The sequence below is a fragment of the Helianthus annuus genome, chromosome 10 (genome assembly GCF_002127325.2).
Source record: "Helianthus annuus cultivar XRQ/B chromosome 10, HanXRQr2.0-SUNRISE, whole genome shotgun sequence".
Classification (NCBI taxonomy): domain Eukaryota; kingdom Viridiplantae; phylum Streptophyta; class Magnoliopsida; order Asterales; family Asteraceae; genus Helianthus; species Helianthus annuus.
The window spans coordinates 151,030,200-151,048,702 of NC_035442.2; the positions used below are offsets into that span (position 1 = coordinate 151,030,200).

The window sequence follows — 18,503 nt, forward strand, 5'->3', positions numbered from 1 at the left end:
GGTACTGTAACGAACCGGCTCAATATCGATCCAATGCCCGTGGTAACGTACCGTCACAATGCGCGAGCAAATAAATTGGAATGGTAAAAAGATAGATAAACATAATTGCGGATTTAGTATTTATTTTAAAATTACTAAAATTTCAAATTAATAATAATAAACAATATTCACGGTAACGCACCGTCACAATACGTGAGCAAACAACTTAAAATGATAAAAAAGAACAAATAAAACTAAGTAAAGATTTAAAATTATTATTAAAAGATCAAATTATAAATTATAAATTACCATTAAGAATTAAATACTTTAATATATAATTGTTTTTACTATTCATCATCACTTTATTTTGATATGTATAATATGTACTAGTTGTAGGACCCGTGTTACCACACGGGTAAGTTTAATAATGATCGAAATCAAATACTAAAAAACAGGTTATAATATATCATTTAAATTTTGGTCTTTAGTTCTATATCTTTATAAAGTAATGTTAAAGACAGTATGTGTGACCACACGGGTAGAAAGATACATATATAGAAAGATACACATCATTCTCTCCATATCTAAAAGGCAAATAGCAATCACAGTATGAATTATTTATAATTAGCATAAAACATATATAGAAAGATACATAGCATTCTCTCCATATCTTCTTCTAACTCCTCCCGCAGCCGGCGAGCATACCTTCTCCTAGCTTCATCTTTAACTCCTGTTCTCGAATACCCGCCATCCGAACTGCCAACTATCCCACCTTGTTTTTTCAAGCTCTGAAGGACGATTAGTTGGGTGACTGACTTTCAACCCCTTCAGCCCATGGGTAGGTTTAATAACCATCGAGATCATTATCGGTCAGACGTTCATACATTAAACAATCTGCAACAACGCCAACTATCCCACCTTCTTTTTGCTGCACATATATTTATTTAGTTAAATAACATTCATGATATAATTAAAAATAGGTCAACTTTTAAGTGGATTGCTTGCCTGATAATCTCTTCGGTATATCTTCATAGCCTTTCCATGTGCTTATAACATGTTATGCACAACAATTAGAGGCTCGATGTCCGAATTTCCAGCTGAGCAATTGCCCAAAGGCGGTGAACAACGGGCGGGAGGATACTTTCCATTTTTATAGGCCATTTGTGTAAATAAATTTGGCTCATTGATAGTGATCCAATGCTTTACTCTGTCACCAAAGTTCTTGAAGCGTGTTTATGCAAAGTGGACATAATCTTCCCTAAAAAACATTAAAGAACATTAAAAAGGGTCATATTTTTGTGTATTTGAATTGAACATATGAAATGAGTTCACTTTTACTTACTACATTAATGGGCTGAGTCAAGACCCATATCGGTCTTGAAGTTCTTGACGCACTCATTGTTAATAAATATTCAATTTTTTTTTACAAAAATAAAAGGAAATTCAGGTCAACCCATCTGGCTCGATTCAATCTATACAAAAAAATACTCGTTATGACCCATAACCCAACCTGTCTTAAACTCCATGAAGTCTAAGTATTGACACATAATTACCTCTCAGTAAAAGATCATCCAATATTTTGTTATAGAACAAAATCCCATTTGGATTATCTCACCAAATCTTCCTCCTGATACAATTAAAGAAGATCTTGTATCAAGACAAAAATATCTTATCCTTTTAGAAAGTTATAAACATTGTATGCATACTCGGAAGAACTCTTGCCCATGATATAGAGAATCGGTAAACATCTACACCAAGAGCTTGTTTGGTCTCAATATCCTCCTGCAACATAACATTTCTTCCCTAATGGTGCCTTATAAAAAGTTCAAAAATAACTGGTAAATGGAGTAAAGTACACGGATGGTCTATGTGGTTTACTAAAATTTTGGATTTGGTCCCTAGCCGTCGCTATGTGTCGCTATTCGCTACGTAGCCTAGCCATGCCTTGTCGCTATTCGCTATCCACAACTATGATCCTCACCCAAGTCTCTCTCATTAATAGACCACCTGACCTGATATGCAACAACTCACATTCGAATTTCCCACTACTCATGCAATTAATGACAGACCCTTACATCTCAGTTTCCCACCCACACACACACACACACAAAAAAAAAAAAACAGTAAAACTTAATCTTTCTACACCCTGTCACTTGGCACCATATCTAACAATTCTATCTTCATACTCTTCCTTATGTTTATGCCATTCCCCTTGCCCCATATGTTTACTGATAATAAGTATACCAATAGTTATTTAAAATACATATAGTTATTTAAAACCCTAAAGGCTAAAGTAGTTCAGAAGAAATATCTGACACAAAAAAGCCAACATATTAGCCGGTAAACGGCGAAGAATTTTGCATGGTGAATTTGACAAAAATAAACACATTAACTAAGAACAAAAAAAAATTGGAGACAATAAAAACAATGGTCAAACACATGATTAGTTTGTGACCAGTATGAAACTGACTAAAAGTTTATAAGCATTTTAAGTGACGAAATCTACTCCTTACCCCGTTGCTCTTGCCAAAAGCTTGGTTCACCGGGTCCATTGTCTTTGAGCATTTTAAGTGACGAAATCTACTCCATTTTTGAAGCATTCATGGACAAGCTGTAAACTCCACATGGAAGCTCTTCCCAAAAGCTTGGTTCACCGGGTCCATTTTCAAATCCAAAATCTGTAACTATAATTTTATAAATTGCATATTTTTCACAGTAAAGAGGTTAAGTTAAAATAATACCCAAATCGACCCGTTTACAAGTAAAGAGGTTGAGTTAAAATAAGAAGTAGGACCACTGTTGGTTTAAAACAATTTTTTTTAACTTGCGCATCTGAACAGTGGTTTCAAACCACCGTTTCAAACATCTGTTTTCTCCACAAACACTGTTTTAAGCCAACAGTGGTTTAAAACCACCGTTTTAACCCAACAGTGGTTTCAACCACTTTTTTCTCCAAAAAAAGTTGTTTTAACCCAACAATGGTTTCAAACCACCGTTTCAAACCACTGTTTAATACAAATTTCCACATGAAATCAAATTTAACTTGCGCATCTGAACAGTGGTTTCAACCACTTTTTTCTACAAAAAAAAAACTGTTTTAACCCAACAGTGGTTTCAAACCACCGTTTCAAACCACTATTTAATACAAATTTCCACATAAAATCAAATTGAACTTGCGCATCTGAACAGTGGTTTCAAAACACCGTTTCAAACATCTATTTTCTCCACATACACTGTTTTAAGCCAACAGTGGTTTCAAACCACCGTTTTAACCCAACAGTGGTTTCAACCACTTTTTTTACCAAAAACCACTGTTTTAACCCAACACTTTTAACCCAACTTATCTCATTATGTCTGCACTTTCTTTGGTTTCTGAGGCGAATAATTCCTTGGTGATATCACTTGAACGTCATATGAAAGAGCTAAGTGAATTAGTTTACGAAGTAACAATCTATTAAAGCGTTCCATTTTTGGTGATATCCCATTCTTGCAAAACACGCTTTAATATCACTCATCTACCGTTCCATTTCCAAAACACTCATCCTATTTCCCTTTTAAGGTAAGTATTTAAATATGACCTGTTGTTGAAAAATAAAAGAGCAAGCAACGTACCAGTTTCGGCTCAAGTAGAAGGAAGTGGACGTCTTCCATCACCACCAGCATCGTCAGTTTGCCTGGAGATAACCCAATAGCATTGTAGAGCATAAGTATTCAAAACCTCATAATTCGATGGATAACAAAACCTTGAAGCCGAGTGAATAAAAAAGAGAAAATTTCGATCCAGCGACAAAGAATCACAAACCACAAAATTATTATCAATTCATTTAGCAATAATATTCACTACTGCTGGTTAATTTCTCTAGAAACTTATGTCAATATAAGGGAAGCACCCAAATTAAAATAAAGTAATAGAAAACATCAAGTGAGCATTAAGATCCTTAATCGCCTGCTTGTATTCTTAAAATAAAGGAAGCACCCAAATTAAAATAAAGTAATAGCTCACTAAAATATTGTTTAGCACTTTATGATGCTCCTGTCGTGTTTAGCACTTTATGATGCTCCTGTCGTGTGAGCTTCTTGTATATACAGAGGTTACATATAAAAAACATGATTATATGATGGTATGTACATGTACACATTAAATAGTCCTAAACCTAAGAGTACCATACTTGATTATGACTATACAAGCTAAAATATGTAGATATGCAGCCAATATAAGGACAGAAACCAAAACTTTTCATACAACAACCTATAATATGATCACAAGCATACACAAAATTTTATATACTTCCACTTTTCTAGCTATGAACCTTTTGTAGTGAAAATCAATTGGTAAAATAAAAAAATAATTTATACATCCAAACATTAATAAACATTATATTAGGGTATTTTACACCAGAAATCAGAAATCAGTTCCTAACTACAAAAATTAGTTCATATAACTAAAGATCAATCCAAGAATAATAGTGAAAAAGAACAAACCACTAACCAAATGTGTAATTACAAGTCCTGTTAAGCCGAAGAAGAAGCCACACATTTACAAACCCCTTTTTAAAAGACACACTTACAATCTGAGTTCTGGATCAAATACATGAAACATACATAAAAAAAAGAATCCATGTTCTTTTAGAATATAATATAAGATAGGAATCAAATTATAAATCAGAAAAGAGAGTTAGACTCACTATCCCCTGTTGAGATGCTATTAATTTCTTGATCACATATGTTATAGCAACATCAACTGGATCATCACTAAGGAAATGAGCTGCAGCTCTATAATTCTTTAAACCTGTCAATATAATAATGATGTCAACATGAACAAATTTGTTGTGATTATTTATGTTCTTGTCCTAGTAAGTGGACTATTAAATGGAAGTAGAGATGCTGTTTGAGATCTTGTAGGTGGACTATTAAATGTTGTGATTATTTATGTTCTTGAAACTGTTTGAGATCTTGTAGGCATAAATTGTACATAATGAAAAACTTTATGGCATAGGTACTGATAATACGTCTGTGATTTCAAAATCAAAACAAATGCAAAACTTCAATCGATTGGAATAACATAGGATGGTAGGGAAATTTACATTTTGGTGTTCCTTTAAATACAGATTGATTGAAGCCGAACCAATATAATTTGTATTGTAAATTTGTAATCGAAATTAGTAATTTAGTAATGGGAATTCCAGAATCTCTCTCGAAGGCTCCAGACCAAATAGATGCGTATGAATGATTGAAGATTCTTATGAATGATTGAAGATCCGTATGAACCCTAAACACATGGTATAATATGAAATCATATGAAATCGAACCCTAAATCATACGAAAATCCTAATTGAAACCCTAAACTCACCTTGAAGACCCTTAAACTCAAAGGATTATCCGTCAATTTCGATAGAATGATGACTGAAAGCTTGGATTGAAGTCTGTCGCCGATGATCTTCAGTGAGAGAGACTCAGAAGATGATAAATTTAGGGTTCGAATGAAGAGTGCGGAGGAAGATATGAGAGATTGGAGGGTGCGACAGATTTTGGAATTAGGGTTTAGGGGTAATAGAACGTGGTGAAAAGCGTGTTTTGCAAGAATTGGATGGGTGATGAGAGAGAGAGAGAGAGAGGAATGAAGAAGTTCATTTCTATTTAGTTTTAGAGAGAGAGAGAGAGGGGGATGAAGAAGAAGAAACAACTGAATTTATTTGAGAGGGAGAGAGAGAACGTAAGAGAAAGAAGGCAGTGGGTTTGAATTTTGAAATCATAGAGAGAGATTATATGAGACTGGATTTTGAAAAGTATTGAAAACATTGTTTGAATTCTGAAATTGAAATTTTGAAAGTGGAGCCAAAATTTGGAAATTGTGATTTGAATTATGTATTATTAACTACATATTAAAATCGGAATTATGATGTCATCCAATCCTATGTGGCATATCTAGTTGGTTCACACATCAGCAAAATGAGGTCAGCCTTTAGTCTCCTTTTATAGATTATATAGATAATCACAAATTATCTATCCCCTATTGTTGAAGTTCACATAGCTGGCTTTGGTTGGTTTGTCCAATATAGCCGTTGGGGCTAGCCGTTGCCAAACGGCTAATTTAACTAAAAATACTTTTTACATATTAAACGAATATAAATACCCACCAATTTTTACGATCTTTTTACCACTTCTTTACTTCTTCTACCATATCTCTTTATTTTTTATAAAATCAACCTACAACATCTTACAACATCCTACAATGCATCCTTTTAACCGAACCTACTACCCAAACAACCCCTTTGGATACCAAGAAAACCCGAACCCTAGCCCGCCACCAAACCGTTCACCACCAAACCCAACCCAAATACCCCTTACACGCGGCCATCCACAACAACCGCCACACGATTTAATATACTCACTGTGTCCCGATCTAGCTGAAATCGCATCGTATTAGGAAACCGTGTATACACGAACTTTCCAATACGACGATTCATCTATTCCAGTTAATCTTTCGCAACCCGATTCCGTGCCCGAAACTCAACCGCAAGACTTTGGTGGTTCGTCATCCAAACCGGCCAAAAAAAGAAGCCACTAGAAAAAAACGGATGAAGAGAAAGGATCGAGATGAGGAAAAATATCCAAGCGTCGTACGCTAAAAAGATATCTCTAACACTTTGTTCCCGAGACTCATAGTTTCATTTAACAGGGGGAGGGGAGGGAAAAGAGAAGAAAATATGACCAAATATGACCAGACATTTATCCTCCCAAATTGGAGAGATTATGAGAGAAAATTTTCCTTCCCCTCAACTCCCCTGTTAAATGACTCGGGAACATAGTGTAAAAGAAAAATGCGAAGATATGAAATTTCTCGCCATACCCGTCGATCACCTTACCGGCCCACAATTGGCAATGACGTTGGAAATGAAAGAAGAAATCATGAAAAAATATAACATGGAGACATCATGAAGTTTTTAATTTTTTTTTTTTAAATTTTATGTAGCTTTTTTTTTAATTTCATGTATTTTTTTTTTATTTTATTTGTAGTTTTTTAAAATATTATATGTAATCTTCTCTTCTAATTAATGTGTTATTTTAATTAAATGAAATTTAGAATAGTTTAAACAAAAAAAAAAAAAAAAAAAAAATCCACATGGCTGGCCACGCCAGCCGAAGCCACGTTACACCACACCCCTTGTTTTTTAATATTACCTTATGGATCCAACACTCGTCACGTGTCGAGTAATGCCCTCAACCTAAACCCCTCCACAAGGATAGTCTTAGTACCAACTTGTTAGTAGTAATTGTGCATTAGTGGCAACTAAGCTTCAACCAGAAATGTCATCGATAACAACTAACCAAATAGTGGTAATATGAATCAGTTGCAAATGGGTGTTCAGTTGGTTCTATTATATAATGTACATGTGTATATGCAGTGAGTAGAAAACCGAAATAACTGGATCGTAACCGAAAATTTCGGTTTGGTTTTCGAATATGCATTTTCAATAACCAAATTAACCGAACCAATAAGTTATAATACTAGGTCTAGTCCATATATTTTTATGGTTAAGTGTTTAACCAATGCTAGTATAAATTATTAAGTTAATTCTTGAATATTAAGTATTTATAATAAAAACATTAACATGTTTATTTATAATTGAAATGATTTATCTATTGCCCACAAGAAATAACAAAAGTTAGTATAAAAATTAAATGATCTTCAAAGTATTATAAATAAATATGTCTTAGTAAAACCTTTGTAAAAACGTAAAAATAGATTAGAATATTAGGTTTATGTGAAAAATATTAATTAAAAATGTTAAATACAATAACTTGTATAAGAAAGATTCTTAAATTTTTGGATTATACTTTTATTTTTGATCTTACATAGTTTTGTTCCAAAAACTAAAAAATCGAATTGAACCATTGCTTAAACCGAAAAAACCAAAATTCAAAAAACTGAAACCGCATGATTTTTAAAAACCGAAAACTAAACCGTGCACAACCCTAACCACCATCTATTGTACTTTTTTTTTTCAAGTAGGGTTGCAACGTTTCATCCAATCATTGTGATAATCGACCCCGATATAAAGTGTTCACCCTGTCTGTTTAACACACAATTTGATTAACACACAATTTGATTAGTTCGTTTTCCACAGAAAAGAAAGTCTCGTTCTCAAGAAATATTTTTTGTCTTATCCAACTATTGATTTCATGTACCCACAATATATACATTTCAAAAAAAAAAAAAAAAATGTACCGACAATATACTATATTCCGAAAATAAGATTATGTGATTCAGAATAGGGAATATGACATATAATAGTAATGAAGTTTAGGAGTGTTCCAATTAGGTCATTAATAAAATTTATTGTTTCAATTAGATCATTCTACTTTATTTTGGTGTTCTAATGCTAGATATTTTACTTGAATAGCAGGTCATAGTTCTACATGACATTTATTTAACTTTTTTTTTAAAACATGATGACATGGAATCAAATAAAAGAAATATAATAAACAATTTCTTAACTTTTTCGCATTTTTTTAACTTTTCTACAATTTTTTAAAATTTTGTTAAACCTATTTCACATTTTTTTTTCTAATCTATTTGGCATTTATATGCCATGTCAACAAATTTTTTAAACAAAAAAAGCTAAATAAATGTCATGTAGGATGGATGACCTTCTATTTAGGTATAATATCTAGAATTGAAACACCAAATGAAACTTGAAAGACCTAATTGAAACAAAAAAAATTATGAGTGACCTAATTAGAACACTCTTAAAACTTGGTTACTATTGTACAAAGTTAACCTTCAGAATAATACATAACCTACACATCTTTCATTTCTAAATTAATTGCATAAACCCAATTCTTATAAGACTTAGGTTCAATTCTTTGTTATAGGGTTGAAATAAAACAATTGTTTATTGATCTTATTGACTAATAAACAACTCTGATACATATACTTCAGAAAATTTTTATCTCATTTTTTTTTGTTATCTTTGAACTTCTTATCCTATTAATTTTTTTATAAAGATTTTATATTATGTTTGAACTTCTTATCTTATTAGTTTTTTTTTATCAAGATTTTATATGCTAAGATTTAATATCATTGTATTAGTTTTTTTCTATGAAGATTTTATATGCTAAGAATTAATATCATTGGTTTCTTTAATAAGGGTGTATCTAACCAAACCACCAAAGGATTTTAAGGCCGTTGTTTAAATCATTAGTAGAATTATTAAAATCGCGAAGTGATTCGGAATGTGTTTCCGCATCATTGATAAGTCAATACGTAGTGGGGCGCTTTGCCAGAAGATAGCGCCGTCAACACGCCCAAACACCAAAACTTTGGGCGCTATAAATGAAAATTGGGGGTGTGGCGCGAGAATTTTAACAGCGGTATGAGATTTGCTCTTGAAGTGTTGACCAATCAAAAATTATTAAGGGTTTTTATAATATTCTAATGAAATTGAAAATTAAGAATTAGGTAATGATGGGTAGGGGCTTTATGACTACGAGCTCTAGTGATATAACGCCCCATAAAGCCCCCGTGTGACGTGGCACGACACGTGTCGCATAACGTCCCACGAGGAGCTTTATGACTACGGATGGCCTAAGTTGAAAATTAGACTAAACTTAGTAAAAATATGATTAATTAAGAAAAGTTAAATATTTTATTTCATTGAATTATTTTTATCAAAACCAATTATCAGGGAAGCACTTTCTCTTAACATCTTACATATCTTGAAAGCAAAAATTATCCGAGGTTGAGGTTGAAAGTCATCAGACCTAAAAGTATATACCTAAAAAAATTATTGTTTATAAAATCGGGGTCGAAAACGTATATACCTAAAAAATTCTATACGAAATGTACATACATAACACTGCTGAGCGAAAAGTCCAGGGGGTCGGGCGTCCCTCCTCTTCATAGCTGCGCCACTGCTTTTCCCGAATTATTACTATATATTACTGTATATTATTACTGTATATTATTACTGTATATTACTGTATATTAATAAATGAATTGAAATGAATAGTGATTTTAATATTATAATAATATATAGTTTTTTTAATACTTTTATTATTTTAATATTATAGTAATAGTTATTTCTTTACTTTTAAACTTTAATTATTTTTTTTAATATCAAGGGTTGGGATAAGCTTGGTGTCAACCGGTATCGAACCAGTACCAGTATCGAAAATACCGGGACGGTCCTGTTCGGTATCAGTACATGAAGGATGGCACTAATATAGAAAACGCCAAAAGTTGGTGCCGAATTGATATTGGAAATCTTTTGGTTCGGGAAATTCAGTGCTGCTACCCGGTACCACTTGTTCATCCCTGATCACGGTTAACGTACGAACAACGGTATCGTACAACTTTTTTTTTTGTTGATTTTCTTCAACTTTTAATTTTTTTCTTTTTTTAGTTTCAGAGGTAGGGATGAGCTCGATGCCAACCGATACAGAACACCGGTTACGGTACCGGTATATGAAGGTAAAAAACGGTTGTGAACCGGTACCAGGAACGCCAAAAGTCGGTACCGAATTGGTACTTAAGATCTTTCGATTCGGCAAATTTGGTACCAGTACCCATAACAATTTGCTCATCTCTGAACACGTGTTTCATACTGACAACATCGTTACCATACAACTTTTTTGGTTGATTGTCTTTCGGTTATCTTTTAGTTTTTTTCTACATTTTCTTTTTATTCTTGTCAGCAGTTCCGTTCGCAACACACTCGTAGTGATTTCAAAACACATGTAAACACAGACTAAATAACAAAAGAAATTCGCCCTAACGCGACGAACTTCTTTAAACCTAGTTTTAATAATCAAGTAAAATTAATGCATATTCTAGATCCAGAAGAAAGCTTACTGAAATTGTTCAAATTCTAGCAAAACATGCAACCAACTTATCTTAGGTGATTTAGATTTAGTTTTACCTCGTATATAAATTCATATGGATGATTAGCACAACAAAATTGAATAAGATATAGAACACATTTATACCACAACTTAACAGAAATTTCCCCTTTCAACAAAATAGACCTTGCAACATTTTGAAAGTGGATATATTACATCAACTATACTCTTGTTATAGTTTGATGTAAGATCATGTCTACTGTTTTGAAAACTATGTTCACTTTATTATTGATAAGTTTTGTTCACTTATCTTTTGAAAGATTTGTAACACCTCAAAATCATAGAAGTATTTGAAACACTAAAATTGAGAACAAATATATGATGGAAGAAATGAATTTGGTAGGGTCAGGATACACTAGGAAGTTTATATGGATAGGAAGTAATCTTAACCATCAATTGAGTAATCAAGGGCTTGGATTAAATGGATAGAATTGAACAAAAACAAGGAGGTCCATCCAAGTTAATAGTTTCTCTCTTCTCAAATTCCCCTTTGTTTTTAAAACGTCAATAACTTTTTCATACGACATTATTTTTTTTATAAAAATTGCACCATAAAACGACCGTTTTTATCTTTAAAACGAGTATATTATTGCTATACTTTTGAAAAAAAATTCGAAAACCCAGATGCGTAAAACGCAATGGATAGAACAACACACTATAACCCAGGTTCTAAAACGCAATCGGGTTTCGCATGGTCGTGTTTATGTTTTAACATGGTCATGCCTCGATTCTAACATGATCATGTTTATGTTTTAGCATGATCATGTTCTTTACACTCAAGTTCTAAAAACGTACACTCCACGTCTAAAACGCAATGAGTTTCACATGGTCATGTTTTTGTTCCAACATGACCATGCTTCTATTTTAGCATGATCATGTTCTTTGCACTCCAGGTTGTAAAACGCAATGAAATCCAAAATCAATATTTTGCACTAAAGGTTCTAAAAATCAATGGAGTTTTAACATGGGTATGCCTTAGTTCCAACATGATCATGCTTCTGTCTATGCATGATCATGTTCTTTGCACTCAGGTTCTAAAATGTAATGGGTTTTAACGTGGTCATGTCTTTGTTCCAACATGATCATGCTTCTATTTTAGCTTGGTCATGCCCTTGCTTTAACATCGAGATGAACAAAAATGAAAAGAACTCTAACTAAAACAAATGAGGTGAAAAACACAATTGATGTTTGATAATCTAAAACGCAATGAAAACAAAAAAACACAACTTACAAAAGAACTACGATTAACGACGATGGGTACAGAGAAAGAACTCTGACACACCGTGGTGGAACTTATTGTGGTGGCAGTGGATGGTGGAATGGTTATTTCAGATCTGAAAAACCCAACAGGTGGTTGAAGGTGGTGGTGGTTTCAAATCTAGTTTCCGACAAGATGGTGGTGATCGTAGGTGGTTGCGATCGTAGGTGGTGGTGTTGGTTGTGATGTGGTAGTTTATGGTTTTGAAAATGGTGGTTTTGAGTATACGAGGAAGATAAATGAATTGCAGATGCTGGGTTTTTTTGAAGATGTGAAGTTTTGACTAAAATATCACTCCTTATGTTTTTTTTTTTTTTTTTGAGATTCCAGGATCCGGCAGTTTGACGGATTTTTGGGCCCGAGATAACCGGTTCGGTAGAATATTATTGATAATAAAGGAGTAGAAGCAGAACAAACACCGAATAGGTTCATTTAAACTGGCTTCTATTCAATGATTTGAAGTTACATTCCCGCGAAACCATTGGACAGAGTTTCCCCTTTGGGAACCAAAACTTGTCCAAATGAGGGGACCTCATCCCTATTTATAGGCATAGCCCATTCGCAAGGATCAACATGTGTAAATGGACTTTATCACGAATGCACCTGGGACAGATCTGCTCATTCGTGCGGACCTGTCTGTGATGTCCTTTCGTGCGAATCGGCCATCCGCACGAATGTGACATTTCTATTACAAAACCTTGTCCGTTTTCACATTAATCTATACAATATTCAACACACGCTCTATCTAGCCTATTCGCACAGTGGCGGACATACAAAATATGCACAAACAGATTCCCCCTTGGCCGTCACTGTCGAATCTTGAACTTTGAAAATAAGAGCCGTGTTTTGAATGTTATGCAACTTCAATCAGGCATCTTGAAATCTTCAATCGATTCCCCCTTAATTGATGATCCGGGTTGCATTATCTACATTATGCACAAATTCCCCCTGAAATAAATCTTCAGGTCTTTGTTTTCACAGTTCACGACCCCTCCCCTGATTGGCTGAACTGCAATCTTCATGAATAATCACCATCTTCAAATTAATCAATGTAGCATCTCTGTTTTGACTTTAACCACATCCGCATTCGGTTTTTGATTTAACATTTCAGCTTCATCGTGCATTCCGCTTGCTCGATCATCTTTTCTTCAAAAACCTAACCGACAATTGATAGAAACCTTGAACACTACACCGATAAATCTCAAGTTTATGACTACCCACGAAAATCTGAAGTCCCGTTTTCCATGATCAACTTTAAGCACCTTTCTGAATGATTGATCAGTGTAAACGGTAATCTCCACAATCAGTAAATCTTCATCGGATGACAAATCATCTGGTAACGCATTCAGATCTTAGAAACATTCATCCACGATCAAATTCACATTCTTCCTCTTCAGTCACGATAACAGATGTATAGTCTTCTTCGCTAGTTCCGGCAGCAGCTTAATCAACAAACATCGTCATTCCCCAGCGGTTAGTCCGAAAAACAATTCCTCTACTCGAAGATTAACCATTCTGACACTTTAGACTATCACAAGGTTGTGATATCATATAAGTATCCACAATACAGATGCATCTCCTGATGTTAATCCTGCTGACCTGCTTGATGAAGACCTGTGACTCAAACCCTAAGACGTCAATCTGACCCTGATCTGTAAATTCTGAACTTCCAATGATCACGAATTTACGAATCCAGATCCTATGTATCCCCAGATAATCTGAAGTCGGAACCACCCGAATGCTGTTGCATTGTCACGAATTTCAAAAATGTTGGAATTCCAATATAAAATTTTTATTCCCGCTTATTTTTGCAAATTCTGACGTCTTACCACTGAATTCCCCCTCAAATTGAGCAATTCAGTCCTATCTGTTCTCTTAAAAACTTGACTATACCAAAAATATGACATTTTGGTCTCTAGAAGTCTGTTTTTCATCATTACGGATTTTACGTTAAGGCCCATTAATAGTCAGATATCCCGGATGATAAACATTCTGTATCAGTATCATGACTACCCCACTAATTTCCACAATATGTGATCGCATCATCATATCTGTTCTCTGAAGCGCCAGACGGTGTCCCCGAATAACCCAGCTTGGTCGTTAAAAACTCGAAAAAAATTTCAATCACCAAATTTTTTCTGGAGACTCATCACGTCATTGCGATAAAAAAATGCCTTTTTAGGTATTTGCTCATTCGTGCGAATGGAGTAGGTTCATCCGTCCGAATGAACTGATTTTAAATCAAATGACATTTTAACCCGAATGTCCGATTCATGCGAATCGAGAGGTTGATCCGTGCGAATGTACACATCCACATTCGTACAACTTGACATACGCAATCCGTGCGAACCTGCACATCCGCTCGAAAATGTCTGACCTTCTCAAGAACATTCCCAATCACATTTTTCGATCCAAAATCTTTATTTCTGCGAATTTCATAATGAAACTTCACAGGATTGTGCGAAAATCAATCATGAATCTAATGATGTCTTCTATTTCAAATTCCATCCATGAATTGACCTTCAATTTGATGTTTATTTGATGTTTAACGTTAAAAACTCCAAAAAAAAATCCAAAATTTATGAGTGTGGGTGATTCAATCAACTGTTAGATTGATTGAATCGGTACCGTAACTCTAATACCAATTGAGATTCCAGGATCCGGCAGGTTTGACAAAGTTTTGGCCCCGAGATAACCGGTTCGGTAGAATATTATTGGTAATAAAGGAGTAGAAGCAGAACAGACACCGAACAGGTTAATTTAACTGGTTTCTATTCAATGATTTGAAGTTACATACCCGCGAAACCAATCTGGGAACCAAAACTTGTCCAAATGAGGAGACCTCATCCCTATTTATAGGCATAGCCCATTCGCAAGGATCAATATGTGCGAATGGACTTTATCACGGATGCACCTGGGACGGATCTGCTCATTCGTGCGGACCTACCTGTGATGTCCATTCGTGCGAATCGGCCATCAACACGAATGTGACATTTCTATTACAAAACCTTGTCCGTTTTCACACTAATCTATACAATATTCAACACAAGCTCTATCTAGCCTATTTGCACAGTGGCAGACATACAAAATATGCACCAACGTTTTTCAACGTTGTCACACGTCCTCCTCATATTGCTTCTACCCAAATCATACTTTCTATTTGATGTTTTCCCACATGATAATGTTTTGCACCATTAAGTAAAGAAACTAGTGAAATATGGTATATAACTAAGACATTTAAATGTGGATTTTTATAAAAATGCTTTATTATACAAATGCTTCACTTACGAAAACGAGTTGATTATATTGTTGATGCTTAAGAATTATGACGTATAGCACATTATATAGTTGGGAATACTTAGCATTGATTCAAATCCATTGTAATGCATATTTTATAGGAGCATATTAAAGGCACACCTAGACATCTAAAGGAGATGCAATGCTTATATTCATTGGAATTGTTTAAAGAACAATACTTTATTGTAGTAGATGCATTTTAAAAAGTAGAATAAACAATTACCATAGTTTTCAATATCTATTCCCATTTCTTATTAACGATGAAGGTTGAATTTAAACTTATAATTTCACTTTCATTTAATGCAAATATGTTGATGTGTGCCCATGATGTATGTCTTTAGATGAGAATGTAGGTGTGATACACAAGATGAGCCATTTGTAGAAGAGGGTAACAACAAAGATAGATGGAAGCATCACAATAATCATGTTACTCCGGAAACAAAAGGCTTATAAACAAGCAATGATTTGTGTCTAAGGAGCTGTTTGTTTACCTCTTAATGGTTCAACACTTAATGGTTCAGACTGTTTGTTTTGCAAGCAGATGTCCAACTGTTCAGGCAATTGCCTCTGAATGGTTAAGCATTATACTAAGTCCAAATGATTAAGATCTCTATTGTGAATTGGTCAGACATTTGCCTCTGAACGGTTAAATATTATACTGGCTCTTAATGGTTCAGACCTTTTACTACCTTTTACTGGTTCAGCATTTAATGGTTCAGACCTCTTACTGGTTTAGCACTTAACCATTCAGAAGTTGCCAAACAGCCCCTAAAAATGTTTTGATTGAGAAAGGAAAATCCAACTTCAAATCTAGTATCTTCTGCCTCTAAGGCTCTAAATCAAACACTAGTGTGGAGTTTGCATACTTGAATAGTTTTGAATTTGTTTACCTAGGAACTATGATTTGCCAACCATATGAGAGGATGCATATATCATCAAGAGAACTTTAATAATTACTAGGATTTTGTCCCGCTGCGCGTTGCGGCGGCATCGAAAGTTAAAGTAACTCGTATTTATGTTGTATATTTGACCCGACTCTTTAGTTAAAAAAAATACATTCGCCATCGAATGAAAATGTATTATATTTGACCTGACTTGCTTTCAAATACAGTTTACGAACGTACACAAAATAAGCATAAAACGTATTATTTTTTACCAGACTCGCTTGAGAAAAAAGTTTATATCAAAACGTGAGTCATTTACATTGAAACGTGAATTTTAAAATGACATGTACGTTAAAACTGCGGTACACAGCACGTTACGTCGACGACACCTTAGTTGTTTATAGCTGACGACACATTATGTGATGTGTTAACCACATAAAACACGTGTTTGACATATCCGATCAAATTCAGTGTAATCTATATAAGCATTGTGGTTACAATGTACAATGATGATATTAACATGTGATGCCCAAACGTGAATTACACGTTTTTTAACTTTGTTACACACGGTACGTTCGTGAAATTAACGTCATTATATATATATATATATAGGGAGCCGCTAAAATAAGAACCACCCCCAGTTGTAAGAACCGCGAGAACCACTCTCAACCAATTAGATTCAGCCACACAAAAGGGTAGTTTGGTCATTTACTACCAAATGTCAATTCCTCCCTTCTCTCTTCATTTAAAGTTTTCTCCTCTCTCCTCTTTCATTTGTCAGTCCCATCATTTCTCAACTCACCTTTTTATCTCTCATATCTCTCTATTGAATTGTTTCACTACCAATTTTTCTTTCTTCTTCGATATGCTCTGCACAAGCAAAATACAACAATGTCCATGTTCTTTTGACCAAGCAGGAAAATAAAACAATGTCCGGCAATGGCCTCCACCGCAACACCCGCCGCTTTCTCTCTCCTCCCACCACCACCCTCCACCTCTCATCGCCGGAAAATAAAACAATGTCCGGCAATGGCTTCCGAGTCCCGACCCGACCCGATTAGTACGGTGGTTGAAGGGATGGTTATTTGTGGTGGGTTTGACAGCGGTTTGTGGTGTGGGTTCTGACGGGCGGTTTGTGGTGTGGGTTTTGACGGGATGGTTGTTTGTGGTGGGTTGTGGTGGTGGGTTTTGACGGGCGGTTTGTAGTGTGGGGCAGATCTGAAAACCCTTTCTTCGCCCCCCACCACACACTGCTGTTCACCGCCACCCAACCGTTCACCACCCAACCACCGCCCAATCTGGATTCGATGAAGACTTGCGTGTGCAACAGTCACAAAACCACCGCCCCAAAGCTCCGATTTGGGGTAGTGAGATCCGATTTGGATTTTAGGGTTAGATGGTGGTGGTTTGACGGTGAACGATGGGTTAGATTGTGGGTTAGGGTTGCTCAGATCTGAAACGGTGGTGGTGGGATTAATGGCGACGGTGGTGGTGGGTTTGATGGCGACGGTGGTGGTGGTTTTTTACGTTTGTGTTGTACATGAAGGTGGTTGGTCGACGACGGGACACGGTGGTCGGAGGTATGTTCTTTGATTTTCTGGTTTGATGGCGACGGTTACGTTTGTGTTCTTTGATTTGTTGATTTTTATCAGAATCTGATGAACTCTGTGGGTTTGATATGGTGATTTTTTATTAGTGAAGTATGTTCTTTGATTTTCTGGTGAATTTTGGCATGTTTGTCTTGATTTTTCTGGTGATTTTTTTATCACTGACCTATGTGGGTTCCTTGAATATGTGTGGAGTATTTGATTCTGATGGTTTTTTGAATCACTGAACTGGTGATTTTCTGTTGAATGTTTGAATAGTGATTTTTGGTAGATTCGAACAGTGATTTTCGGCTGGGTTTGCTGGTGATTTTGAATCTTTTGAATCTGTGGGTTTTGATATGGTCGATTTTTGGGCGGCGATGATGAAAAAACGTAGAGATGACGATGGTGCGACAAGGACGGCGGAGGGTAGGTTTTTTGAACCTGCAACCCACATTTGCAGCCTCCTGATTATCGGATAATCTGAGCAAAACCCTGTTTTTTTTTCGAGATACGATTTGTTTTGATGTTGTTGGCTTTTTATTTTTTTTTCCATAGTCAATGACGATAACAATATATCTGAGACACCTACCGAGT

At 35.0% G+C, this 18,503-nt stretch overlaps 1 long non-coding RNA gene across 5 annotated transcripts; it reads right to left on the reverse strand.

Annotated features, from left to right (window-relative positions):
• Positions 1-985: 985 nt before the first annotated feature.
• Positions 986-5,711, reverse strand: LOC110885975. Of its 5 annotated transcripts, none has more exons than XR_002562521.2 (9): positions 5,330-5,711; positions 4,665-4,768; positions 4,469-4,557; positions 3,592-3,653; positions 2,493-2,657; positions 1,686-1,761; positions 1,533-1,606; positions 1,322-1,451; positions 986-1,237 (listed from the first exon to the last, which is right to left on the reverse strand). It is a non-coding gene; the product is annotated as an uncharacterized LOC110885975 (long non-coding RNA). The 5 variants fall into 5 exon arrangements; XR_004869692.1 differs by adding an exon at positions 5,064-5,248 and having other exon boundaries at positions 1,686-2,657; XR_002562522.2 differs by lacking the exon at positions 1,686-1,761.
• Positions 5,712-18,503: the final 12,792 nt, after the last annotated feature.